Below are 27,645 nucleotides of genomic sequence, written 5' to 3' on the forward strand. Positions count from 1 at the left end.
GAAGAATCACAAAAAAAAATATTAAAAAATCCACATATTCTTGAAAACATATTTTCCTTTATTTCTGTGACAAGCCAAGCACTTTATGTCATTTTAAGCGTAAAAAAACAAACAAAAAAAAAGACGTCATGAGCTCTTTTTGAACAAAATACCGCAATACTGCCGCAAAGAAGACCCGTCATTATGCTGCCTTACTCTAAAGGAAGCAACAGCAGCATAGTGCTGTCCCAGTGTCTGATTTTAGGTAGCAATCCGGCTCTCTAGAAGCAAAAGAGGCGTAACATGTAACCACTGACTGTATAAACAATGCATCGCGTATCCATGATGTCACCCATATGTTCAGCTGTTTTGAAGCTCAAAATCTGTGGCTCAGGTCCCCGCCATCTTGGTAGCACTGCCATCTAAAGATGTGGATCATCAACGTACCACCTGTCAGACAAAGTGACCATGCTGTTAATTCTGCATAACTTTAAGCCTTTAATATATTTTGAACATATGAATCCTCTAAAAATTGACCCTCAGTACAGTTGTCATGAACGTGGAAATTATCTATAGAGACCAAAACTGTTTTTATTATCCAGGCTGTAAACATGTTTATTTCTGCTGTGAAGTTTTCATATGGGGGCTTATGGAGACTGACTGGCCGCTGTGGTGTTTTGAGGAACTGCATTTTTTGGCACTTCTGTATAGACTTCACTTTATAGCCACAGAGGTTGCCCTTTTAGATTTCACATCAGCTTAACCACAGTCGCTGCTGCTCGCTGTGTTTGCTTAAGATTGTGAGGCTCTTTTTCTCCATGATTTGATGTAGCTACTGCCTTTTAGTTATGTGGAATAACTAAGTGAATAACCAAGATGTCACTTCATTATTATTATTATTATTATTATTATTATTATTATTATTATTATTATATTTTTGATTACAGGAGAATGAAAAAGTAAATTTAGCTTTGTTTTAAGCTATCTCAGCAACTAGCTCTGACCCATCGACTGAAGTTACTGCTGTTAGACTTGGTTTTTAGGTCTGTGTTTTTTAGTTACTCCAAATATAAAAGGTTGTTTTTCCCCCCCCCACAGATATTACACATTTTTACTGTATAACATGTTTTTTTTTTATACTGTAAAACAGAAATCTTGATACTGTGTTTTTCCCTTCGTAAAGCAAACTAGATTTCCAGCATGTTAGTTTAGTCGGCACACTTACCACTTCAGCTAACAAGCTGCACTCACCATGAAATTCAACTTAATAGGCACCCAAAGGTGCTGCAACATAATGTCACATTACATAGAAAAATCCATTTCAAGATCAGGAATGACTCAAAACACTACCAAATGCTGCAACATGCAACCCCCGTTGTTTCATGTTAGTGCCATTGCCTCTCATCTGCTCTGTACTTGATCAAAGGTGACAACTCCGAATGTTTTCACAGTAGGGCTTGTGCTTACCCCAGTAATTAGCACCATTTTATTGTCAGGAGTGTTGGCTGCACTCGGTTGGTATAGACCAGTGATCACACTTTAGCTATGATAATGAAATATTTTAAACACCAAAGTAATTGAAATGCTGGTGCAAGGTAGCAGCTGGGATGCATGCTTAGCTATTATCACTACTAATAGTTTTGATCGGAAAGGGAAACAAGAACGGCAAACAGAGGTCTATCTTGGAGCCCCAGAGACCCTCTGAGGAAGTGTTTTTCTATTATGGCACCTATGTATATTTTATTCAAACTGATATACTGTCAGCAACTCATGCAGAGTTAAATTTGGAGAGCTGGTTAATTGCAAGGTTTGCAGATAATTGTTTCATTAATTCTAGCTGGCTCCTATTGTTCCTGGCCAGGCACATGGGTCCAAGCCTAAGCAGAGCTTGGCAGTAGTTTTTAAACGAGGGGGAAATGGAACAACCTGCTTCACTGCCCCCGCTGATCCCTTGGGTTTCAGCTGTTTTTTTCTTTTTTCCTCTCATACCTAGTATGTCAAGGGCATTCCCTGTCTCCAGGCTTCTTGAAACCTGCAGAGGACAATCATTCTAAAAGCTGGTGGAGGCGCACAGCAGGGGACCAGATTTACGTACTCTCTCCATATTCCCTTTCGACAGAATAGCCAGGGCGTTTGTTCTTAATAAATACCACAGCTTTTTACAGTCCTGTAAAATATTCTCTTCAAAGAAAATGTACACTGTAAGACAGACATCATTTGTTTTGTGTTTGACAAAAAGAGGATTAGCATACTGTTAACATTTATATTCTCATTCTGTCTCATATGAAGTGGAAATTATTATGGATTGGATTCCAACCAAGTATGTGCATACTAATCACACCGCTTTGCTGTTTGAGATCCACATGCTGACTGCTGAAGGGAAAAGAGGCGTCTATTGACTCTATTTGAATCCATTGGTGAGCACATGTTCCAATCTCAACACTGAAAACTGGGGTTATAAAGTGTGGCGATGGGAAGTACACCAGAGGGCAGAGGCCAGTGGCTTTATTGCTATTTGGAGCACTGCTGTGTGTCTTTGAGGTTTGAAACGTTTGAATTAGATTTGCTTCAGCACGTCTCCAGCTGGGAACTATGTAAATTGACAGTAAGGAACCTTATCTGTGCAAGAAGAGTTTAGACCTCCACCATCAGCTCTACAGCCATGGGCAGCAGCATTTTTCATCCTCTACACTGAATGAGTAGTTTATAAATTGTCATGTACCAATGATTGAATAGGCCCCTCGTCTTATCTGGTGGCCATCGACAGCAAGAATGTAACCACATGAGCATATCCTGCTGATAAAATCTATTTCTGGTCTTGTTCTTAAAGACAGAACTTTTTTTCATTTGAAGGGAATTAACCCAGCATGAAAAATATTTTCCAGTATCTTTTTGTTCTTAAAGAAAAACAGGATGCATGGGCTTTTCAATTTGTGTGCAGTTACTCAAAATAAAGGAAGAATCCCATCCTTTCAGTGCGAGGCTTAGAAGAATACATTTCAGCTCTGAATCACAGCGTAGTTTCTCTGTGCTGCCTCTGCGGGCTGGTGTGGCCTTAGACCCTGGGCAGGGCTTTACAGTGAGAGACAACAATCCTCCGTCATGGCTGGTGGCCATTTTTCCTTCAACTGCAAAAACATATGAAGAGCCGAAGCGCCTCTGTGTAGCAGAAAAAAAAAGAAGAAGAAGAAAAAAAAGACTATCATTTATTATTCAAATGAAATGAGGTCCGGCAGATGGTGGAAGAGGGGCTGAGGGCTAGCGGCGGAAAACCTCCTGCTCACTACCTCTGTGATTTCAGTCAGCCCGTGACGAAATAAAAAGTTCAAAGGGAATCAGCGATTGTGACGGATCTCATTAGCATATTTCCAATGAGCAACATTAGAAGCAGAGATGGGGGATTCATGGGTGTATCCTATGCAGGAACTAATCAATGTATGCTGTGTATATTTGATACTGCTACATCACATACTATATACTGAGTATACACAAAAAGATTACAACTTTATCTAGTGTCAGATAGACCTTGCTTTCAAGCAAATAAAGGCAGTGTTGCATGAATGCAAATATTCTGATCCACAGTTCAAACTCTTGGAGTCAACAAGAGCACATTTCTTTTTATTTTTTCATGCTTTGTTTCATATTCATATTGAGTACACAATAAGCTGCCAAAACCTCTGTTCTGTTTTTGAATAGTTCAGATATTTTGGGCCGAATGAATGGTATCGATTATTTTTGAATTTCAAAAGCTTTTGCTACTTCTGTTGTACAGGATATGTTGAGTGAAATCATATCTTCAGGTTTTGTAGCTTTATAAAACCTGGGTTATACTGAGACTGTAAGAGCTCAATAGTGACACAAAAATGACTCGTTAAAGGAATAGTTTGAAATGTTTTTACTTTCTTGTACATGTACCTGTAGGAGAAGTTTGCTTTTAGGGCTTTCTGCAGCTCTTGTCCCATGTGAAACCAAAACTCAACCCTGACTTATTATGTTAACTGTCTACTAAACATAACCAAGTCATTTTGTTGCATAAACCTAACCAAACTGTGACATAAAACTGAAAAAGTCTGTCAGCTTGTATAATTTGTTGCTCTTCAAAACAACAACTTTAAAGCCTTGGTTTTCTCCATGTACAACTCCAGACACAGTGAGCCAAGAATGTTTTAAAGTGGAAACAACACATACAAATCTCAAGAGAGTTTAGGATTACCATCTAGACATGACCCTGGTTCTCAAAAGGTATTCCTACCACACTATGACTTGTTCGTTTAAACTGTACAAAATAGTGTGTAAGTAACTTCATGGAGTCTCAGATGGTTTCCTGAAGTTATTCCTGTCAAGAAATAGTCCAGCATTTAATCCCCTGAAAAGCCCCAATGTGTGACACTTTGTTTCATTAATAATTAATCATTAATAAGAATTAATAATAAGTTTGAATGTTTTCCAGAATGTTGAGCCATTTCTTTAACAAGACATTTTTTTCTGCCTTGTTTTAGCTCTGTTTACAGTCTCGTTTGGACTCTATTCAGTTTACATTTTATAGTTTTTCACAACATACATAAACCCTGACATAACATAACAAGATATATTGCGACACCATTTACAGTAGTATACTGTATAATAGATACTGTAAATGGTTATGTGTTTCCAGAAATCCACAATGGCTCTATTCACTCTGTAGACACTGTAGTGTTATGGAGTGGAGTCATGCCATGCCATTTGCCTGAGCACTGTAAAACACTGTCATGTGTGGGGTGAACAAACCAGGGCTGGGCTTGTAAAAAAGCAGAAAAGTCTTAAGCTGCCCTTCAGACACATAAGGCTTCAGCACCTGTCAAGGGTTACTTAAGTGTCAGCCTGTAACCACGTGCACCCAGCAACTTGCAGCCCACTGTACATAGGGCTTTATGTTATTTAGTACTTTATTCTGAGCGAGGCTGTTTCCTCTTTATTTCAGAACAGAGTACCACTCCATCTGATTTTGAAATATTGGGTTGGGTGATGTTCTTGCCCCCTAGGCACGACTGTATTTCAAAAACTGAAATTTGAGTGAGTTTTTCTGAAGTTCCCTGTGGTGTTGTTCTTTTGGACCACTACAGGCCACAAATCTGGCAGCAGTTTCTTTTTCTCAGTGCAAATACAGAGGAACATCTACTCATTAAAGCACAAGAGGAATTTGGTTAGAGCTGGAATGCAATAAAGTGCATAAAAAAGCCAAATTTGACTTTACACAAAGGATCTAAGAATGTCACAGAACCAAACGAGGGATGTAAAGGAACAAATAGATCAAAATATTCTTTATTTATGGGATATAAAGAAAGGGGCGGTCACATCCTGCAATAGGGTTTTGGTTATCACATAGCATAGGAATGTTCTGTCTGCAGATGAGAAATAAATCTGCAGCACATAAAATCATGCAATTTGTTAATCCTAATTTGGAACTGATCGTGGAAACACACAATATGTTGGCTGTTTTACTACTTGTTATTTGCATATTAATTAATGGGGTATAATTATAACATAAATCCCATCGTTTTGAAAATGTGTTACATTACAGACACAGAAAATCATAATGGAAGTCTTTAAACAAAAACATTTGGGCATTTGGCTTGGCATCGCTTCTCTCTTTTGTTGAGCACAGATGAAAAACGGTTTAAATACAGTGCAGATTAATATAACAAAAATCCCATTGCTGGGAAAACACCCAAACCTTGTTTTATTGGCAACAATCGTGGTTATGAATGTCTGTTTTGAAGATTAATGACTAAGACGTTTTAAAATGGAGACAGAACAATAGTGTCGCAACTTGTAAGTCTTGATTTAGGAGGCAGATCGGTGTTAGAAGCTCTGACTTTCTTGTAGTTACTTCCGCCTGCCAGATAAACGGATCCCTCACTGAGGCTTTTCGCAGATCACACATGACACTCTTGCAATATCAGTTATTGAATCCCAGTCCTCTTTGGAGTGTCTCCTTGTAAATTCTTCCCCTCTTGCTTTAAATGCGTTTTTACGGCTTTGAAAATGAAGAGACCACCATGTGCTTGGAACATACCTTCACTCGCAACAGGTTCTTCTCTTCTTCTTTTTTTTTTTCCTGCCTCCCACTCCAACCCACTTACTTGGCGACCAGAATAGAAGCAGCAAAGTGACATTGACGAGCCCACTGGGCCTGCAGGCTGACGTTAGCCCACCCTGGGATGAGGCTGGTGGAGGACCACCCCACAGCAGGACTGCTAAGCATGGGGTGCCTTGGCCAATTTATGACACCTTCGAGGGGAGATTGCACTGTAGACACTTTAGAAAGCAAGTGGCTGAGTCGTTGACCTGCTCCATGGCTTCCTGCTCCCATTCAAGGGGTTATTTTGAATTGTTTATTTGGCCAACAAATTTCTTTGTTATCAATTTTAATGCGATTGCCATGCTGTATCACATTCATAGCATCTTGTATACTTCATACATATCACACACTGACCACATGACAATATGACATGACAACATGTACAGTTTATGAGTGATTATATGTAACATATAGCATTAAAGTCTACAGAGGTCCATTTACTTCCATTTACTTTACTCATCACTTGTATACCGTACAATCGACATAACAATTTAATAAAGCTCAGTATTAAACACTGATAAACATTAGCTTGAGTTCCTATATGCTCAACAATTACAGTGAAGCAGTCAAAGGAAATTTTAAAGGTTTTAAAGTTTTACAGGGACATATTTACACAGTATGTCAGATATGGAATATATTATGGATAACTGTGTTTTTATTAATGTATAAGGACCTGAAATAAGAATTGTTTTTGTTACCAGAATGAGAAAATTAAATCTAAAGGTAGTGCAGAATGGACAAACTCAATACTTGTTTTGGCTCTGTTCATGTTATTCACATTTCATAGGCATCATAGTTTCTTCTTCACGGAGAATCAAACAAGAGAGTAGTAATTACGCAACTCCACTAAATCACAATGCCCCTTTAATTATGAGGCTAAAATAAGTTTATCATGATGCCATGAAGTTTTTAAAGAGTTTTGTGAGTTATGTAATACACACGTCACTATTGCCTTTGCACTAATATCTTATGGCAGAAATAAAAACGATATTCAAATGTTGAGTTATATAACAAAAAATAAAAAAATGAAAGTCTTTGGAGGCTCAGTTAGTCCCATTGTATTTATAACTCAGCACTTGTACGCAGTCGAAATACCAGTGCAATCTTCAAAATTTAAACTTTTACCCATTGATTAAAAATGGATAAACTCATTATGATAATGTGTAGATCATAATGAGTAAAGTATTAAAGCCTAATGCAGCAGTATTTCATACTCTCCATTCACTTCCATTGCTCACTCCAAAAATCAAGTCACACACCAATTCATGTATAGTATTATTATTATTATTATTATTATTATTAAAAGTAGCAGAATTGACTTCTGACATTGATCAAATTGCAGTGAGCCTTCAAAGGTATAGACAGTAATCAGAAGCACCCCTTCAGACTGACTGCACAAAAAGGAGTGAAATTAAGACCAGACCAGACTGTGGACGAGGCTTAATCCACAGCAGATTCTCCCCTCAGCTTGAATAAAGCTTTGCAGCGTGGCTCTCCACTATGTCTGCTCGCTCTGGTAACAAGCCTCTTCTGTGACTGGGGAGAAAAAATTCATAAGCAAGGCAAAAGGTAAGGATAACCTCTCTCCCTTCCTCTTCAAATAGAGGCATGCTGAGCTTTACTGGAGAGAGGGTGGCGTTAGGGGGGCACTGGGGAGCATTCAAGCCCCTCTCTGTATCTCTCTCTCTCTCACTCCTCAGTTTTTAACCACCCTTTTCCACGACCCAGTGTGCACGCAAGGCAAGCCAAAATAGATAATGAGGAATGTCAGCCTAGAAACAGAAAATCACCTCTACCAAGCCCAAGCTGTTCCAGAGGACTGGATTGCATTCCACAGCAACTCTGAGTGATTTATTACTACCCCCTGAAAAAAAAAAACAAGTCTCCCAAAAAGACATCTAGCTACACAGCTGGTTAATGCCAACTGGTAGTGACTTGTGATGAGTAATGACATCCCTTTGAGTCAGTAGCTTTGTTCTGCCATGTCTGGATGATGGATCATTCTTTTAAATCCGTCTTCAAGATGTGCAGATTATCCGTTTCATAATTATTACTTTCTTTAAACAAAGGTAACTGTAAGAAGTCATTCTCCACTCCAGCGGGGTCAGTTGTGTTATCACGTTTCTGCGGAGCACGAGCTGAAGCCGTAGATGTCCACTTTTCACCGTGCTCATCAACAGTAGATCCAGGGTCCATACAAACCCAATTAAGAATCAATTTGAGCCAGTGTCAGACAGTCTGGCGCCCGGAGAGGGGTAAATGCTTTTAATATGAACATTTTATCGTTGTCTCACAGTCTTCCATCGTCTAACAGTCTGGCATGTGTAAAGTATCTGTCATGAAGCCCTTACGCCTCAATACTACCACAGTAGTGCGTCCATGGGCCTCTACACATGGAATGCATGTGAAGGGAAAGGTAGAAAAACTGATATGCGAAATAATCCCACTTGAAAGGCATAAATCATGGAATACTCAGTGAGAACAATGAGATTTTGGCGGTAGCTGTGATTGGCAGTTTTTAATCTTTCTGCTGTTCAGTCTTGATTTAGATCCAAGACAAATGTCATGGCATGAAATGTGCTCTCGAATCATGTCAAACATGTTTGACATGGGCCCAGATTGATGTAGTTGCCATGAGGACACCTTTGCTACTCTTGTCTTGTGCCGTATAGCCTAAGCAACTTCCCACCACTTCACATTTACCACATCGATCAGACTAACAGGAGTATGTACAGTATATTGATCTGCATTCGTCTATTGCTGTCATTTCTATCTATTTATTGCAAGTGTAACAACATCAAGAATAAAAATGCCCTTTTAGTGCTAACAGAAAAAATGCATGAATGTACTCTATCATCAAACAACCATGTTTTCTTCTCTGTGTGCCGACATATGGCATTCATAATGGAGCTATCAAATCAATATCATACTATACTTCTGCCGATGCTCTCAGCAGGTAGCACACTGTACCTGTATTTTTCATCAATTTGTAGCATTTCAGATAACAAGAGCCTGCACTTAAAGCACATACTGCCTGAAACCTGTGCCACAACAGCCTCTTTTGGCGTCTCTCTCTCCACGCTGACATACCTATGGCTGTGAAATGCCATGATTATGATTTGAGGCACTGCTGTGCAGAAAGGAGCTGATGGCTTCTAGTGGGCTCAATAGCAGTCAAGGTATGAGTCATGTTTTCTGAACATGTGCACTTGAGCGTGAATGTAATTTTTACACAAAGGTTCTCAATGTCGTAGATGGGAGTGGTGTTTTTCATGCTGTTATCGAGTAAACAATTAGGTTCACTTATTGATTAGATGCATTTTTTGTCAAGCTAGATATGTTGTAAAAAAATCTAAAATTTAAAAAGATCAAAATGATAACCAAATACACCATGGAAAACAAACCTTCAGGCCAGCTTGTGTACTACAAGCTTTTGCTTGGACTGAAGTTAAAACACTGTGGTTCTCTGTCCATATTCTAAACTTAATGGGTATGTACTACTTTAATGGACAGAAAAAATTAAATACCTCTTAACAAGGATAAAAAAACAGTGTATTGTGTTGGTCAACAGCTCCCACGAGGCTTTCAAAGTGCTTCAGCGTCTCATACTGTATTCACACAATGTCGGCAGAACTAGAAGAACAGGAAAACCTCCTTTTATTCTATTCTTCTTCTGTGTCCAGGCATTAATCCTGCTCATGTTATATTAGTGGGTTGTTAGCAAGTGAAATCGGATACAAGCAAACTATGTATGGCTTAATTAGCTACACTGGCTGAATTTGAGTTAATGTTATTTTAATGTCTAGCAATGGTTGCTTTCAGAAATTCTCAATATCTCCGAGTCAGAACTGGGAGGCGGAATGATTTGTGGGATTGAAGGCCAGCGATGGGATGGATCAGCGATCACATTATTGTACTGAAAATAGTTGTATGATTGCAGAGGTCATGTGTGAAGGTTAGAAGCATTAAGGGACTATCTAGCCCCTCAGGGCTATCTGATTTGGGTGTAATAACTTCAAACTTTGGCTGACCTGAGTCATCCATATTTGTTTGCTTTTTCAGGCAATTAACATGTTTTTGAGTGCCAAGTTAAACATGTGAGTAACTGTAAATGCAATATCTGGTTTACGCCCTAGGATCCCGGGTACGATTCCAACCTGGGTCCTTTGCTGCATGTCATCCCCTCTCTCCCCTGAATTTCCTATCAATCTCTCCGGCTGTCACTGTTTAATAAAAATAAAACAATGCCCATAATATATCTTAAAATAAATGTAGTTCAAGTACAACCTGGATGTATACATGAAGAGAAATGACTGGGTAGGAGTATTGACAGAAACTCATGACACAAAACAAATGCTGCCTCACACAACCACACTCATACGCATGCGGGTGTGGTTGATTAAATCTGTGTTCACACTGAACTTGGGTGGAGCAATGCTAACAAATACATGAGTCTACTGAACGGCCAAATAAAGACAGTAAAGATGTAATTTGCCCCACCCCAACAGATGCAAGACAATTATCAGGAGAGTGAGGGAGATCAATCAATCAAACATTGTCTGTCCACACCCACACAGCCCTGACAAATGACTTACCTTGTGTCTTATGTTGGTTAAAAGATGTTTCTATCAAGTGCAAGTTATCGGCGCTTAATGTTTGAGCTTTTTACAAAGACCAATTAAACTCTTGATGAGAAATATATTAAATAAGTTGAACAGAAGCTTGGAAAGTTGTAAGGACTATAATTAAAGTCCCACCCCACCTTAAACGTAGCTTGTGTTCCTCCAGTTTCTATTCCACCGTGTATTTGGTTCGCATAAACAGTTTATTTCACTCAATTTTCCTCGTGAGCCGCTTTGCAAATTAATGACTCCCAACCAACCCTTGAGAGGATAATATCTTCCTGTTTGGTGGCTTTATTATTTTTTGCGTCTGTGTTAGCGTCAGGGTTAAACTGTATGGTATGCGTCTGAGCTGCAGGTACTAAAAATAGAGGCAGTCCCAGAACTCCTACTTGAGTGACAGGATTCCTTTTGCTGGCACGCAAAGATGACCCATTTCCGCTTTTCCTCAAAAGTTAAGCACCACTTACTGTATGGTATTATTTAAATTCACAACTGTATTTAACTACAATATATTCTGCCAGACCAGTTTTTGGTGTTAGTTATAGTTTATTCTGCAGTTTGTATTTTTTCTTAAGGAAAAGTTTGACTTGGCCAACAGTATGGAGAAAATGCAACAATCAGCTACCGTTGGATGTAATCATTAGATACTGTAAATCTTTTTTTTTCTCCCCCTTCTTGTCCCTTTTTCTTTGCCTTTTCACACTGGAACAATGAGCATCTGTTTCCATTTTTTCCTGTGTTTCAGTCTCTATGTGGAAGAGGGTAAACTCGCTGCACAACAACACAGTAACAACACTTTAAACTGCGCTCATAGATAAACATTCACCATTGGAAACTAAATTAAAACAAATGTTCCCAAGTGCTTTACCAAGTGCTTTCAAATGCTCAAGTATAGATTGAGATGCTTTTCTTTTCAGATAAGCTTGTTTTTGGGTTGAGACATACTGATATTTTTGGAGCAAATCACACAGTTGGAAAGCAGTGACTGTGGTACATTACATTTATTTGTTCGGCGCTTTTCCCATATAAGAGCATTTTTAAAGACGACCCAAGGACAGAGGAGAGGCAAAGTTCTGTGAGCCAAAAAGATCTAGAGAGAAGACAAGCCTAGATCCATGTTGCTTGTCAGATTGTATCTATTGTAGAGAGCTGAATTCACTTTCTATGCTTGATGTAACTTCTGTCAGCAGAGTCTGCAGTCTCATGGGGAGAAAAAAAAATGGAGGACTACATAACTTCCCAAAGAGAGAATAATACTGTATGGATCTGAAATTCAAAGCCACCTCCAAAGTAACGTTAAAGACCCAGATTAATAATTGACTATGCTATTTGTACTATGACTAATAGTATGTGGCTGTTTTTTAGCTTTTTGTTTAGTTCCTAGGCTTTTTTGCAAGTGAAACATTGGAGTGAGTGACATCTTATTCAAGAACTAAACATGTCATTATTTGCACGTCTCCTACTAGGCCCTGAGGTCTTTTATAGGCATACAGCAAGTTTAACCAGTTCTTAACTAAATCTTTACTCCCCCTAAGGTCTAACTCTTTCTAACCGTAACTCAGGTTAAAGAGGTACTATGAAGTATAGAAAACATACCTGATCTGAATTTTTAATTACTTTTCAGACTCAGAATCACTTTTATTGGCCACGTGTGTGCACACACAAGGAATGCGACTTTTGCAAAACTAACTTTTGAAACTAACTAGTAGGTGCTAACAGCTGATCAAAGACATAAACACAATCTAAGTAATGGATTTGCAAAGAGCTGGTGCAAACCAATGCCTCTGGTCCCCATTGAAACTAAGTTATTGAAGTTATTGTCTTATCATGAATGTGGTAGAGTTCACTTGGTTGGTGAGGCTTATAATCGAGAGTGTTCCATCATGAGAGCCGCCATTATATGACCATCAGAGTCATGATAATTCCCACCCTTTTTCATGCCCTGTGATTACAAAACTATAGAAAGCTACTCTACACAATAAGTCGGGAAATGGATGCCACAAATAATTAGCTTCCTCTCAATACAGAAAGAACAGAGAGTGTTTCTCTCTGCGTGAAACAAGAGCATTTATCAAATCCCATAGAAAATCCTCAAAAACTGCTCAACTCCTTTGATTTTTCTTTTTTCAATAAATAGCTTTCCCCTTTAAGGTCTGAGATCGCCTTTGAATTTGTGGCTTTTGATCTTAATGAGTAAAACCACATAATAATGACTCAAGACATATTTACCACAGCATTCCTAGCTACCCTCTTATTTACCGCATGAATGTTTGTTGAAACACCCCACATTATTGCATGAGGTTTTGGCCCATAATGTGAACGGCACATTTGAAGGCTGGGAACACACACAACGCATGAGAGGATAAAATCAAAGACAACATGTAGAGGTGAAGTGACTTGAATGTCTAAAATGTCTCTCTCTGTGGGGTCTCTGCGGCTGCAAAATACCACAAAGACCCTACCACAAAAAAAATTTAATTATCGCTCCTATAATCCAATGTAACATCTGAAGTTTGGATCCACAAGAAGTGGAGTTGACTTTGTATTTTAAGGCATGTGGGCTGTTGCTTCTGCAGCTAATTTTAAGTAAGAAATCAGTAACAGGAGCAAAATTTCAATTGAAAAGGTGCGCTGTTGCAGCGTGTTAACAACAAAATTAACAGTTTAATAACAAATAAAAATGTATTCACATGAGTACAAAACATAACCACAATGTTTTCTCATGAAAGTTGTGTTGCTGAAGAAGGGGAGCCAGTACGGTGTTTGTTTCTGTCTTAAGTGGAGCTATAATGCAGAGAAAAGCAGTAATAATTATGAGCAATTATAGGTGATGTAATGTGTATTTAGTCTCCCCAGTGTTAGTTAACACAAATTGAGTAGGCAAAAAGCTATGGTCAAATGTGGAAGTGAAACTATGGCAGAAAGTTGGGGAAGCGTGTGTGTGTGTTTTGTGCTGCCGTAATTTCAACGTGGCTTAAAGTGGAGATTCATAAATAGCTATAATTTACAGCATGGAGTCTGTTCTTATGATGAAGTCTGATGTCTCTCTGTGAAATTTATTTACACTCTTCGGACGAGTCAGCAGAAAAACTTTTAGCTCTTTTGTGCCATTATTTAGGGTTTTGATTACATGCTGAACGCAGACAAGAATGACAGGCTGCAGCGAAAAAGCAAACCAAAGCATTTTTTGACAACTTCATCAGTCCTCAAAAAAAAAAAAAGAAGAAAAAAAAGAAAAAGAAGAAAAAACAGAGACATGGGCCGGCTGTGTGTATTTACATATATACTGCATTGACCACAATGAATAAAACACCAGCGAGCTCAGCTCTCCTGGGTCAGTTCAAATGAAATAGAGAGTTTACACTTTCACTAGTAGCCCATACATAAACATTGTTTCTCTAAATAAGAATATGTGCCAGTGGATCAGCATCATTACATCTGCTTTCTTTTACTCCACTATTCTTTATTATGTAAAACTACGCCTCAGAAAACATGCAAGCTCTGCATTAATCCTCTCACTTTCCACCTGGTGAATTTGACCCAAATTCACATTTCCCCTGCGCGGCCAGGGGACTGTTTTTATTGAAGCCACGTGTAACAGAGACCACTGACCTGGCTATGTACTTTGGCTCATGAGAGGAAGAGATATTTAGGACATTAATAGTTCCAAACTTGGCGAGCGAGTGTTTGTTCTTAAGACAGATTTTTCTCAGGCAAATATGTCCTCTGTCTGTATTTGCACCACCGAGGTAGCTCTTTTATTACAATGCTGAAAAGTAAGCATCTAAAAATAGGAGTAGTGTTGGAGAAGAATGAAAGCTCCTACTAACAGTATAATATCATGTTCAAAAGAAAGCTGCATGGGGCTGAACTTTAGAAACCTGAGGAAAATGTTACCATAAACCCGCTTCCAGCTGGGCAGATCATTTTCTTTCCAGTCCATTGATTGTTGAGAAATGACAACACAAACTTCACATGATATTTTGAGGAAAAATGACAGAGCTCAGACAGCACATTAAAAATTGCATGTTGCCTGAAAAGAAAGGTGGCTTTACAGAGACAGTGCAGCTCACAATGAGGACACAGCTGGTAGTACAGCACAGGTAAAAATTACACATCCATGAAACATTAGTGGGCCTGTGTTGCTTTGGTTATCATGGGTGTAATGGTGTCTAATGATAACCTCAGCATGGTGACAGAATAAATCAGAACACTATGAAATGCATTTATTTCCTTTTTTTTTACAAGGCGCAAAAATATGTAGCCTGCAGCTGCCGTATCCCAAGAAGTCGAAAAATCATGACTAAATAATTGGGGATTTGCCGTGCACAAACATGCGGTTGTCCAGTTTGTCATTAAGATTATATCATATTTGTTCGCAAATGGCAATTTAATGCTAATGTTTTGCAGCTTACAGTAAAATCCTAATGGGCTTTCAGCTTTGAAGTGTAATTTCATCGACAATGCCGAATCATTCCCAGTCAACTCGGTTATAGTTTCATGTTTTTGGGGGTGCCAAGTCAGTTACAATCCTGGTCTCCATTTACGACCGTGAAAATCAGGATTCAATTTGCCCCCTCTCTCTTTGTAACCAACGGAGGGGACGTGGTGTGCTTTAAAAATTAAGACAGGGCTAATGCAACAAAAATTCCTATTTGCATCATGGGTCATTTCTTCAGTTAAAGGCAAGCATCTGTGGAAACTGTGACTACACACTGCGCATAAATATATGCATAATGATACTCTTCAACAAAAAACACAATGACCTGTGAAGATGAACTGTAGTCTGAAAAATCCATACAATATTCCTACAAGGACTTGCACTTTGTCTGCTGGACAAGATATTGACTATAGTATTTTTAGCTCCTATTACAATAATAATATTCATTCAATGATCCAAAGGGACACTATGTATTTTTTTTTTCAATATGACGCAGGCTGTTTTAAATATATATTCACATGCACATACTGTAGCCACATGCAAACAACTTGACTTTGGAGCATATGTGCTGTATTTCTAAATTGACATTGACTTCCACTAAATTACAGACCATATGGCTTTTAATGTTTCATCCCATTTTCTTCAAATGGTGTACACTTTGTAAACCAAGTTACTGTATTTGAGGAACTTGACTGTATTCATTCAACCTTTCATGGAAGCCATTGATTTCTATTAATTTGCATACAGTGGTAAATCACTTTAATGGCAGATCAATGCATCAAACACATGCACAGAAATTGGCAAAAATTAACACATTGACTTTTTGTTGTCTGTGATGGATTACAGCTCAAACAAGGTTCAAGAGTCTGTTAATTGATTTTCATACTGTCTAGAAATTAATGGCTGCTTAGAGCATTAGGAAAATCACAAACATGCAGTTTCACTTTCAGGAAATAAAACTTGGTATGTCCCTTCACATTTCCATGTGTGAAACAAGAAGTCATACATTTACATAAATATACAGAATAATGGGTCTATATCTGTGGAAATAATTAAAGATTTCGAAGTGAAGTAAAAAATGCAGCTAAAATTTGATGCAAAAAATGCAAATTGGTAACAGTTTCTTCATATATGAACAGCTGCAAGCATCCAAAAGGCTCGGTCCTTTTAATTTACATTTTCATTTTGTAAGGGATTGTAAATTAATTAAATTATTCAAATATATCCTCCAGACTTCCTTAAAGCATTTTAACATCTTGTGGTCTAAATCCTGCCTCGGATGCTTCTCCGTGTTGACAAGAATAGAATTAAAAGGGAAGCAGAGAACATTTAAATCTCTTGAATGTTTGTGTGGATACTGAATGTTTGCACTTACTGTATATGGACATAGCATCAGCTAAACGAACATCCTTGTGTGCTGGTAGTTTGTATGAATATGACTCATTTGTTTCTTTTATTAAGACTGAGGATTAAGTGACATTTTCCTTCAGCAAGTATGAATTTTTAATAGATGTTAACAGTGTAAAGGGTACATACTGGGTTGCTCACTCATAACTCATTCTGCTGTTCACAATATTGATTCTTTCCATAGTGTACATTTCCGTATATATTACACAACAACTGACATACTGTAACTGTATTCACTCATTCTTTCTGCACATTTAATTATTGTTCATTTTGTACCCATCACTTAGATCCCTAAGAAGTAGATGAAGATGAAATAAATCTACCAATTTGTGATTAATTTAGTGATCAGTGATAAGATGTCATAAAATAATAATAAAAGAAAAGCCCATTAAATTCCCTTAAACATATACACTACTATGTATATATAAATATGTATATCTATATAGTTATATATGAACAATAATAACATGTAGACATAATAAGGATTTGACGATGTGCAGAGTGCAAAGTTGAACAACCAACAGTCCAAAACTGCAACAAGATAAAGTTTATCATCACATTCAGTCTTTTTAATGTCACTAGCTGATTAGATGTTAAACTTACTGTGTGCAATATGGCTAGACATCTTGGAATAGAGCTGAATGTATAGAATAGCTACCAGAAAAGTGCATAAATGATGGTTTTATGGTGCCACGATCCTTTTACATGCAGGATTTCTTGTTAAACAAAGTCCTTTCTCATCACCTGGATGCATTCTACACTTTGTTCCTCAGGTCTTTGGACTCGCCCCAATTAAAACACGTCAGCCTCATTATTTGGTGTTTTTATTATAAAATACTAATTACCCAGGTGTAAACTACTGCCCACAACACTGAAATTCCAGCAGGATAAAAATGAGTGTGCTATTTATATGAGCTGCTCTCAGTAATATGTTTTTGGTAATGAATGGCCTTGCACTTGGACTCTTCTCCTGATTAAACAGCAGGGAATCCTGATTAAAATACTCTTCTCTGGTGTTTTGTGAGTCTAAAAGCTTTGAGGGGGGGAAAAAAAAGCCCAGCAGAAGTTGTTTGTGCTTTGTGCGCAAAATCTACGCACACAGGAGATATGGGTTTAATGCGGGGCTGTCACAATTAGCATTAGGATCCAGTCCATGTCCTGGCAGGACTCCGCTCCAGGTTTTGTGTGCTGCTCTCCACAGCCAGCTGCTGCAGAGCAGGGGACCGGTGCGCCGTTTCTCCTCGCCTTGTTTGCCTCCAGTCCGGCTGTAGCTCCGACTGTCTGCACGGCGTGTGGATGAGGCGCAGAGGGAACGACCGGGAGCGCACCGAAAACCAAGACTAAAAGAAGTCATATCATCCCTCTTCCTGCTGTATCTGTAAATCAGGCCGCTGGAGACTTTTCAGACAGACTTAACTGTGTCGAAGACGTGCTCGGAGTTTCATTTTGCAGCGAGATCGGGGCGCATCTCGTCTCCTTGAAGTGATCCTTTTTTATGCAGTCTAACCGCTACAGCGCTGCCGTCGGAAGGAGCCTGGCTGCACGCACCAGAGTAGGAGAAAGAGGAGGAGGAGGAGAAAAGGGGGCGAAGTAACGATCATTACTTTTGAACAGACATCCCCCCCCCCTTCCTCCCTTTTACCTCACCATGGAGCTATTCGTCCGGTCCCGGACGTATTGGCGTGAACAGATACCTGCCACTGGAAAGCCCACCATCTGCCCACTGTGAGGGAGAAAAGTGGAGCATGCAGCCGAGCCCCAGCCGTCTTTGTGCGACCCGCTGCTTAGTTTCTGGGGGCCTCTTCTGAAAAACGGAGAGGAGGAAGGAGGGAAGAAGAAGGGGGGGTTGCTCCTGGTGTTGATCTGAAATTCACACTCCATGCCGGGATCCATATTTTGGCACGGCGTACCCCACTGTAAGTAAGCCTTTTTAAAAAAGCGGATGTTTTGAGTCTTTCTAGGGAGATGCTGGGTTATGCCTCTCTGAATCAATAACCATTTATTTACACTCCCAGGATGTGATAAGGCAAATGTCAGAAAACGGGCCCATGGGCTCCTCTGGCAGTTTAAAACTGTTGTGATGTGATCAATGCATACATAGCCTGTAGTATATGATTTTTATTTTCTAGAGTCTGGAGCCTTTACTTTTTTTCATTTATATGAAGTTGTTTGTCTATCAGGGTCATCCCAATGTGGATTTCAATGTATATACATTTATAATGCTTCATAAAATGTTTATATTCAAGGTGCTTTCAGGTGTTAGAGGTTTTATTTTGTATTTAAGATGGACACTAGGACAAAGAAAGTGGTGGATATGAATGAAGAAGCCTGTAAAAAACAAACAAACAGCAGTTGATTTATATTCAGTGATGATATTCAGTGTGATAACATGATGAGAAAAAAAAAAAAACGAGCTCACACAAACATCTCCACCCAGTGCAGGACACCAGGAGCTAAGTAGTTGGATGTCAGTTACTGTCTCCATTTACTTCTCCATTTTGCGGCTATAAAATAAGATCATTTCACAGGGCATGTATAATTCACAGACCTGAGCCAGCCATGTGTGATGATGGGACACACACACACACACACACACGTACACACACTTAGACAAAGAGTTTTTACAGGCTTAAGGGAAGCACATCTAATTCAAATACGAAGCTTTTAGGGGCCGCATAGACTTTCAGCAAAGGCAAAAACCCAGGAGAACCACAGTGGAGTGAAATATCAAGGTTAAATAAGACTTATACATGATCCATACTGTCGATGCCAAATCAGCACAGTGGTGCAACATTATATAAGCCATATACTGACAAGTTGGAGAACTGAGAGCCTCGCCGTCATATACTTATATAACGGCTATCAGACAGGGAAGTTGATGACTTCTTCAAATACAGTTTTTTTTTACATACATAAAAGTGAACCAAAGGCAGTAGGTCGAGTAGGTCAAGTTTTCAACTGAGAAAACTGAGATATTATATAAGCCGTATGCACAGCCGCACAAATCAGAGCGTGTCTTGACCGTGGCGGAGAAGTTTTTTCTGTTATTCCAGCCATTTTCTGCAGGACTAGATGAAAAAAAGAAAAGAAAGAAGAGGGATGATACTGACATGCCCATCAGTGATTTGTCAAGATGAAAAGGTGATTTTTTTTTGTTTCCTGTGCCAGTGGGGTCATGATGGGATGTTTGACTGGTGCATTTCAGCTCAGGCTGAGTTTTATTTCTTGAAACAAACGCTAGGACAGCGGATTGTAGGAATTCAGAGAGAGAGAGAGAGAGAGAGAGAGAGAGAGAGAGAGAGAGAGAAAGAGAGGCGGTTTGGGGACAAATGTTCTGTTGCCTCTTTCTCCACCCCTCCTCCTCCTCCTTCCTCCTTTTCTTCCTCCTCCTCGTTCTCCTCTCTACCTTCACTCCATCTCTCACCCGCCCCAGACGTGCTGGTTTGGTCCATTTGTCTGTGTTGTCTTGGGAGGAAGTGCCATCTCATCTCACATTGCGCAAATGGTTTCAATGCATGCTAGTGTGAATTCTAGCGGGTTTTTGTAACTGCCAATTTCCATATCAAAGTGTCTGCATTTCAATAGGGAGAACTTGAGCTACCAGCCCCCTTCCTCTAAGCAGTTTTGTTCTGATAGAGTGCTGCTGCTGCTGCTGCTGCTGCTGCTGCTGCTGGAGGTGGTGGAGGAGTCTACTGACATTGCTTTCTGGACGATGCAGTTGGTTGTGTACGTGTGTGTGTGTGTGTGTGTGTGTGTGTGTGTGTGTGTGAGAAACAAGTGTTACTGTTGGAAACAGATTTACTGTGTGGATTGGGGGAAAATTTGTTGGCCATAATCTCACACCAAAAAGCCATGTATTTAGTGGAAATTTTTGGACGCCATTCAGAGACGCGGTCATGTTAAAAAGATTTTCGTCTGTTGAAATATTTCCCCCAGTATTTCTCCACACAGGCATGAAACATCAACAAATGTCCGTCTTTTATTTTCAAGGAGAAATAAAAGGACATAATCCATGACGAGAGAAGGAAAAAAAAAAAGCAGAAATAAGTTGATGAAAATCAGTTTACATATTTTGACTGGTATTTCGTCCACGGCTGTGTACATTGAAAATACTTGAAAAATAAATCAGCTTTCAAGTGCCTTTCTTGTGAAATAAATGGTTTAATTCAACCAATCATTGAGGGTTGATGTAAAGACGCAGAGCATTCAAGCTTTGTGAGACGCTCTACCTAGAGGTGGCTGATTGTTTTTCTGTCGCAGAGATAATATTTATTTCCCATTCCGTGCAGCTGTTGTTTGTCAGTGAAAGAATGCAGCAAGACGCTGTTTATTTTTCAAGGATTTCTTCTTTTTTTCCTCTCTCCCTCTTCTTTGTCTCGTGATACATAGCCTAATGTTCTCTTCAATTTTCGGTGAGTTTAAGAGAAAATAAACAGTCATTGTGACTGAGCACAAAGAGAGACCAAAAAAAAAAAAGTGCTTTCTTTCCTTTGTGCAAACCTTTACTTTAGAGGTAGGATCAGTATAGGTTAATAGTGAAAGAAAGTGCAGCGTGTGAGATGGTATTACACATAGACAGGGAATGTAAATGCCATTGGGAGCACAGTAGGGGTCGGTAGCCCCCTTCATGGTCATCTCGCTCCTGGGTAATAACGTGAGCCAACTGCTCCCCAAAACCTGCAGGAGAAGAGAGCTCGCTCCCTCCTCTCCTTCCTTTGTTCGGACAAAATAATACAAAAAAAACTCCCAAAAAACTGAGAGAAGAAGACAAGAGTTTTGAACCCAGAGAGGAGGAATGTAGGGTTGGGGGAGAGAGAAAAAAAAAGGAGGACTTCACCTGCCATCTTCACTCATGGCGGGTGGGTTTGACAGCTGTCTCGTTCAATTCCTCTGACACGCTCGCTGTGAAAAGTTAGACAAACAAATGGACAGAGAGTGGGGAAAGAGGGAGTGATGAATAATAGGAGATGAGACAGTTTTGATTGTATTGGATCGCATTGGAGAGACTCTTTACATCAGTTACATATAATCAATTTGCCATGTACGGTGCATTTTCTGCTGAAAGCTGGGATTCTTTTTTATCCTGCTGTTGACTCCACCTCGGTCTGCATCTCCTCCTGTTAGTGATTTCCTATGCTTTCCAACAATGACAAAAGCCCAGAAAACAGGTCCTCTCTGCATTGTGTGCATGTGTAGGAGGTTAGGGCAGGAGTGATAACAATAGCAAGTGTAGTAAGTTTGTTGACTTAGGAAAAAAAAAACCCCGAAAGAGTGGAGTGGGAACCATGCTGCGGTGTGCTGAGCTGAGGCCGGTTGTTCAAATTATTAAAAAGCTGCCGAGGAAAGGAGAGGTACATGCATTCTGCTCTGTTGAGGCTGCTATCGGTGGAGAAATTGGCATCGGTGCTCCATCTGCGATGGATTTCTTCCTGGGTGAACGTTGCTGCAAAATGGTGTAGAGTTTAGAAAGTAGTGTCTCATTCTGAGGGGCTCACACACCTAACCTGACATTTACCGGTAAAGCTGTGAAGAGCCCCTCACCCGCCGGTCCACATGAAAAAAATATTTTTTGAAAAGCTGCTGTCTTGCTGTTCACTTTTGGCCATGTTTGCCAGAGGAGGAAGAAGAAGAATACTAAGCAGAGGAGCAGGTTTAATACAATAAAAATAAGAAAAGAAAAGCAATGGGCATTTTGTTTATTTAACAAAGTGCTTTGGGGCGAGTTTCTCATTTAACTACAAATGCCCCACCATAGCCATTTTGTGGCTTGCCTCAAAAATAAAGAGACAGATGACTGGAACGAATGATTATGCGTTAGGGTAGTTAACCCGATGGATGGATATATGGTCTCGCTCCTTTTCACAGAGAAAATACATCAGGGGGAGGAAAAATCTCTCCCATACTACCACCTCCTGTGTTTAAAATGACAGTTAACTTTCCCCCACTGGTTTAAAATGGATGTTTAATGATCAACAGAGGCTTGGAGCTTAGGTCTAGCAGTCACGCTGGCTCTATATGCACTCATCGCTGAGCCCTCTGCTAAGAAATCTACCCCCTCGGTGTTGTTAAAGGACGCTCCGCTCAGAAGGAGGCTGGTTCGTGAGTGATGGATCATCAGAGGTCTCTTTGGAGGTGTGTGTTAACCCTTTAGTGTGTGCACATCTCGCTCAGTTGGAGAGCCGTTGGCGGCGTGTGATGGATGTGTCTCGGGTCTTTAGGCCCCATATATCAGAAGATTAGCACTGACCTGTGAGTTGTCTGGGCCGCCCTCGGAGCTACTTCTCCAACACTGGTTGGCATTAGCATATGAGGACACTGCTCTGTCTCAGGGGGATACAAAGATAGTGTTCTTTATTTGGTTCTGTCATAGTATGGGTCACAGGAAGTGTGCAGATTAAAGGCTGAAGGCTTTGTGTTGGCATTAGGTGCATCTGACAGGTCATCTGTCTTCAACTGAGGAAATGCTTCTCTTATGCTCAAATTCCTAAATAGTATCATATAATTATCCTAGAAATTGAGGTTCAGGCCATGCTTCACCGCAGACAAATCTCTCCCTGTCCTCCTTCATGGTATTCATGAATCATATAAAAATGTAAATTGCTCGGCTGATGTGGTGTAACGTTGTTATTTCTCGTTTTGCATCGAAGAGGAAGGGATTGTAACAGGTAAAACACCCAAAACCGATGTTTTATTTTCCAATCAGTAATCTGCAGGTGTGAAAGACGGCTTGAATTCTACTATTAAATGCTTTCACATTAAGAGCAGAGATAAATTTGCTTCGTGGGAAACCAGTAATTCAGTGTGTTGAAAGGCTAAATTCAGGACTTTTCTTTGAAAGTTTTACAGCAGATTATCTCAAATAATGACAAAAATCTTTCTACGTTTTGTTCTCTCGCGCGGTTCATTTTCTGTCCAGCCTAGAAAGAGGCATGGGATCACCTTTAGCCTGCCACTTTTTTTTGTCTGCCATGTCTAATGGCTATTTGATGCCTACTTGGTGTCACCTGGCGTCTTGTGATGAAGCCAATGTGTTTTCAAGGTGAAGAGATATTGTCAAAGCCCTTGAATGTTCCCTGCGCTTTGATTGGCAGGCGTTGTCACAGAAGATGAGAAGCGGTGGGAGTCACACAGCAAAGAGAATCTATTACCTAGGATGGCAATGCATGCTTTCACAATGTGTCAGTGCAGTCAGCCATCTTGCTCTCGCTCTGTGTCTGTGGAATAGTCCCTCCTCTGCGCAACGAGGGAACAGGCATCAAGTTTAATTTTGGTGGCTGCCATAAGTAACGTTATTGATGACTTTCTTGGGTTTCATACTATGATGAATTATCATGTACAGCCAGAAATATTTAAGCCTTCATCAGCAGTGGCATGTAATCCGTTTTTTTTTTTTTTTTAATAATAATTTCTGGCAGGCAACATTTAAAAAAAGAAAAAGTATTGCGCCGTGAATGGCATCCTGGCACAAAAATAAATAAATAAATAAATGCAATATAAAACTCAAAATTCAGCTGAGCCCTTCCTTGCAGAGTTGGACTGATTTCCTCCATTTCAAAAGCCTCCTTAAAACACAGAGAGAGAGACAGAGAGAGGGAGAGAGGGAGAGAGAGAGAGAGAGAGAGAGAGAGAGAGAGAGAGACTGCCGGCTCTGTGAGATGCAGCGGGAGAAGGAACCTTGTTGTTGATCAGCCAAGCAAATCAGATCTTGATATTTGAAGAGTGGAGTTGTGATTGCTAATCACTCCGCTGCTGAGTTTTAATTAGGAGACTCATAAGCATTATGTCATCCCTCAGCAGAGCATAGTCAAGCTTCAGATGAACTTAAGAGAACAAATAATTAGTTTTCTTATTAGCTATGGCTACAAAAACAAGCACAGGGTCTTTTTTTTTTTTTTTTTTGTACTATAGATTAATGAATATTTTGTTTTATGTACTTGCGCCTTGATTCCAATATAACAGCATTAATTGTGTTTCATACGAGTGTGTGATTTATTGGGGCATGTTGCACATTATCTTGAATCATATCTTGACCTTATTAAAGGATGGAAAAAAAGAAAAAAACGCACAGGCATTTCTTGCATGTGCTTAACGGCAAAGAAAGCCTGAATCTAATCTTCAACTATTTTTCTAGGAGGTGGTGCAATAATTTGGACTGAGCTTATTTTCAATGGGTAGAGTTCTGTGCTGTGCTCCTAAGACCTTTGTTAGGACATTTTAATTACAGCAGAGCTGGATGTAATTGATCTAGGCTTAGAGGGATTTCACTGTCAATGAGAATGAGCCTGGGCGTTAATACAGCCGAGCAAATGCTTCCACCTTTGTGCTGCACTTGCACACGCACACACACGCACATACACACACATACACACAGGGGCCGGTGGAGACGATGAGAAGAGATGGGTCTTCTCGTTGACTTTGCCTTAATTTGGCGAGGCGTCTGTCTTTCATGTGTAATGGTTAAATCAGTCTCACAAGGCCGTCTGACACGGCTGGCCCAGACGAGTCTTCCTCCTGCATTTACCTTATTTTACATTTACTTGCATTGTTGCCACCTGGAGTGTCCTCTTACGGAGCACTTTCTTCATAGTTCCGTGTTGTCACCCACAATCTTTAATTTTTTATAAGGCTGTTAGATAATGCTTCCCGATGAGGGTGAATTATTGATGGTCTTGTTCGTATGAGTGGGACAGGGCAGGCTTTTAACTCTCGGAGCTGCTGGGTCTCTTATCCTGTAACTAAGGGACACAGCACAAACACCCAAAGGAATGATGTACTGGAGGAGAGAAAAGGGAAACGGAGGCAGGGGGCTGAAAATAAAATAAAAGAAGCATGCATCCTTTACACTACTGTCGGGCTAAGCCACAGCACAAGGGAAACTTGGCAGTAGAGAAAAGCATTGCATCCATAGAAGCCTTTTCTCTGTTTTTGAAGCACTGAGGTGCAGTACGGTGGCTGTGTATGGTGGCTTGTTGTGTATATTTGTTGATTTATATGGAAGAACACGCAGCCCTCTGGCTCTGGTATTTTAATTTATGGAGACAAATGTTTCAAGTTAGGGGCTTTTGTGATTTTTTTGAGGTTGAGTGGACAGTGTGTCGCCAATAGAGCTGAAACGATAGTTAAGTAGTTAATTATTCGAATTGTTCATCAAAAGAAAATTAATCAGCAATAATTTTGATAACTGACACACACATTTCCAACCATATATTCTCCGACTCCTGGATGAATTTTCTGTTTTTCTCTGTTTTACATCATTGCAAACTGAATATCTTTGACTTTTGGACTGTTTATCGGACAAATCAAGCAATAATAACATTTCACATGGGCTCTGTTTTGTTGTTTCAAGGATTAATGGATTGAAAATAGTAAAAATGATCAGCGGATTAATGAAGAAATAAAATAATCGTTCTAGTAGAAGCAGTTCCTAATAGTCCTAGTAGAAATGGCTGTGATGCAAATCGTTCACAGTTGAAGTTATTTAGTTTTGAAGGAGAATTGACTATTTATTTTTAAATGTGAGGTCTTCATATTGTTAAATGTTTGATCCAAGGCAGCAGAAACAGAATTTTCTGAATATTTCTTGGAAAAGGGAAACAACACAGCCTTGACACTAATTTTTTTTTTAAACGGTGAAGCGGAGGTTTGAGCTTCTCCTTTGACCCTGAATGACAAACTGTGAAACATGCTGCAAATATAAAATGATTGTCTGATTCCCTGACAGCTGTCCTGATTCTTATAGCACGTACTTTCATCATTGTTCCATTTCATTCTCTCTGCACTCGTATGGCCCTCCTGTTTGCATTACAATGGAGCGAGCAGAACAAACTCATGGAAGTACTGGTAAAGCGTATAATTTGGCATGCTGAAATTCAGCTGTCTTGTCCTTTAAGCTCCATTTTAGGTTATTTTTTAACATTTATTCAGATCATTTGCAGATTTTCATTCGAAAATTGTTATTTGGCTCTGTAAACACTGTAAAAAGCTGTCTTTTGTGAAAATCTCACAAATTTGGTGCATTTAAGAAGCAATCCAACATGAAGTCTGGCCAGTGTTGGAGTCCAAGATTGGACCCAATTTTCTGGAAACCTATCCAGTTGTTTGGAGGCTATGCTGTGTAATTATGTTGTATTTTTGCCCATTCTGACTTGTTAACGCTCGGATTGTGAAGAGTCCTTAAGAAAAATATGTTTTCAGCTGTTTCTTAACAGCAGGCATCAGTCTAACTGCTATGGAGGAAGAGACATTTTAAGCCCACCGGTGAACCTGCAGTGGTCCATCTTTCAAAAAAAAAGAGAAAGAAAATTAAGTGGTTTACAGCTGAATCAGAAGCAGTAAATCTTAAATAATAAGCCTCAGACTGTCACTGCAAAGACAGGAAGAGAACGAGAAAGTAATTATGTACAAAGAAACAAGAAAAACAAGTCCAACCAGGTCCCATTTCCCACTGGAAATGCTGCGGATTGATGCCTGTGTCTTGGTTTCCAAAGGAACAGATAGAGTGGGTGGACAAATTAATAGAAACCAATACTGAGAAAAAAAACAACTTTGAATTGAAAACAAGCACCAAACACGTCCAGGCCTACAGCGTGAGTATGCATATTAAGTCCATGGCTCATTTCCAGTTCAATGCAGCCAAATGGTAGAGCACAGCAATATGGCTAACAGCTATTAGCTCGATATTTTAGGCCCCGCTGAAATACTACATCACTACAAAAGGATTTTTTTTTAATGAGAGCGGTAATTCAGAATATTGTGCCTGTAATAAATGCTGTTAGATTTGAAGAGGCCACTACTGACTGATTTTGATTCAGGATTACAAAGCATTTTTAATAATGTTTTGACAAACTGAATTGAAATTTAAAGTCAAAATAATCAGGTTCTGTGTCCAAGACAGTCCCTCCAGGATCTTTGGAGAGTTTTCTGTGATTGTTAACAGCTCAAAATACTTGAACCAGAACATGGAGGACATCTTATGAACGTAATGTGATTTTCCTGCTTTCTCTCAAATATTCATAAAATATTTTTAATGTTCTCTTATTACCACATCAGAGTACACACGACGCCATTAGCTG

The 27,645-nt window shown here is 39.5% G+C and overlaps 1 protein-coding gene across 14 annotated transcripts in view; it reads left to right on the top strand.

The window, feature by feature from the left end:
- adgrl2b.1 (adhesion G protein-coupled receptor L2b, tandem duplicate 1) overlaps window positions 1-27,645 on the top strand; it is a 127,381-nt gene that overhangs the window by 23,505 nt on the left and 76,231 nt on the right. For 3 of the 14 annotated variants that reach the window (XM_019262218.2, XM_019262219.2, XM_019262220.2), the window contains exon 1: window positions 17,221-18,489. The exons of 2 other annotated variants lie outside the window; for them this stretch is intronic. The gene's annotated coding sequence lies outside the window, so the exon portion shown is untranslated. Of the gene's footprint in view, window positions 1-17,216; window positions 18,490-27,645 lie in introns of those variants that run through there. 9 more of the 14 variants (XM_019262215.2, XM_019262222.2, XM_019262213.2 and 6 more) reach the window with 7 other exon arrangements.

Source organism: Larimichthys crocea, chromosome II (genome assembly GCF_000972845.2).
Source record: "Larimichthys crocea isolate SSNF chromosome II, L_crocea_2.0, whole genome shotgun sequence".
NCBI classification, from domain to species: domain Eukaryota; kingdom Metazoa; phylum Chordata; class Actinopteri; family Sciaenidae; genus Larimichthys; species Larimichthys crocea.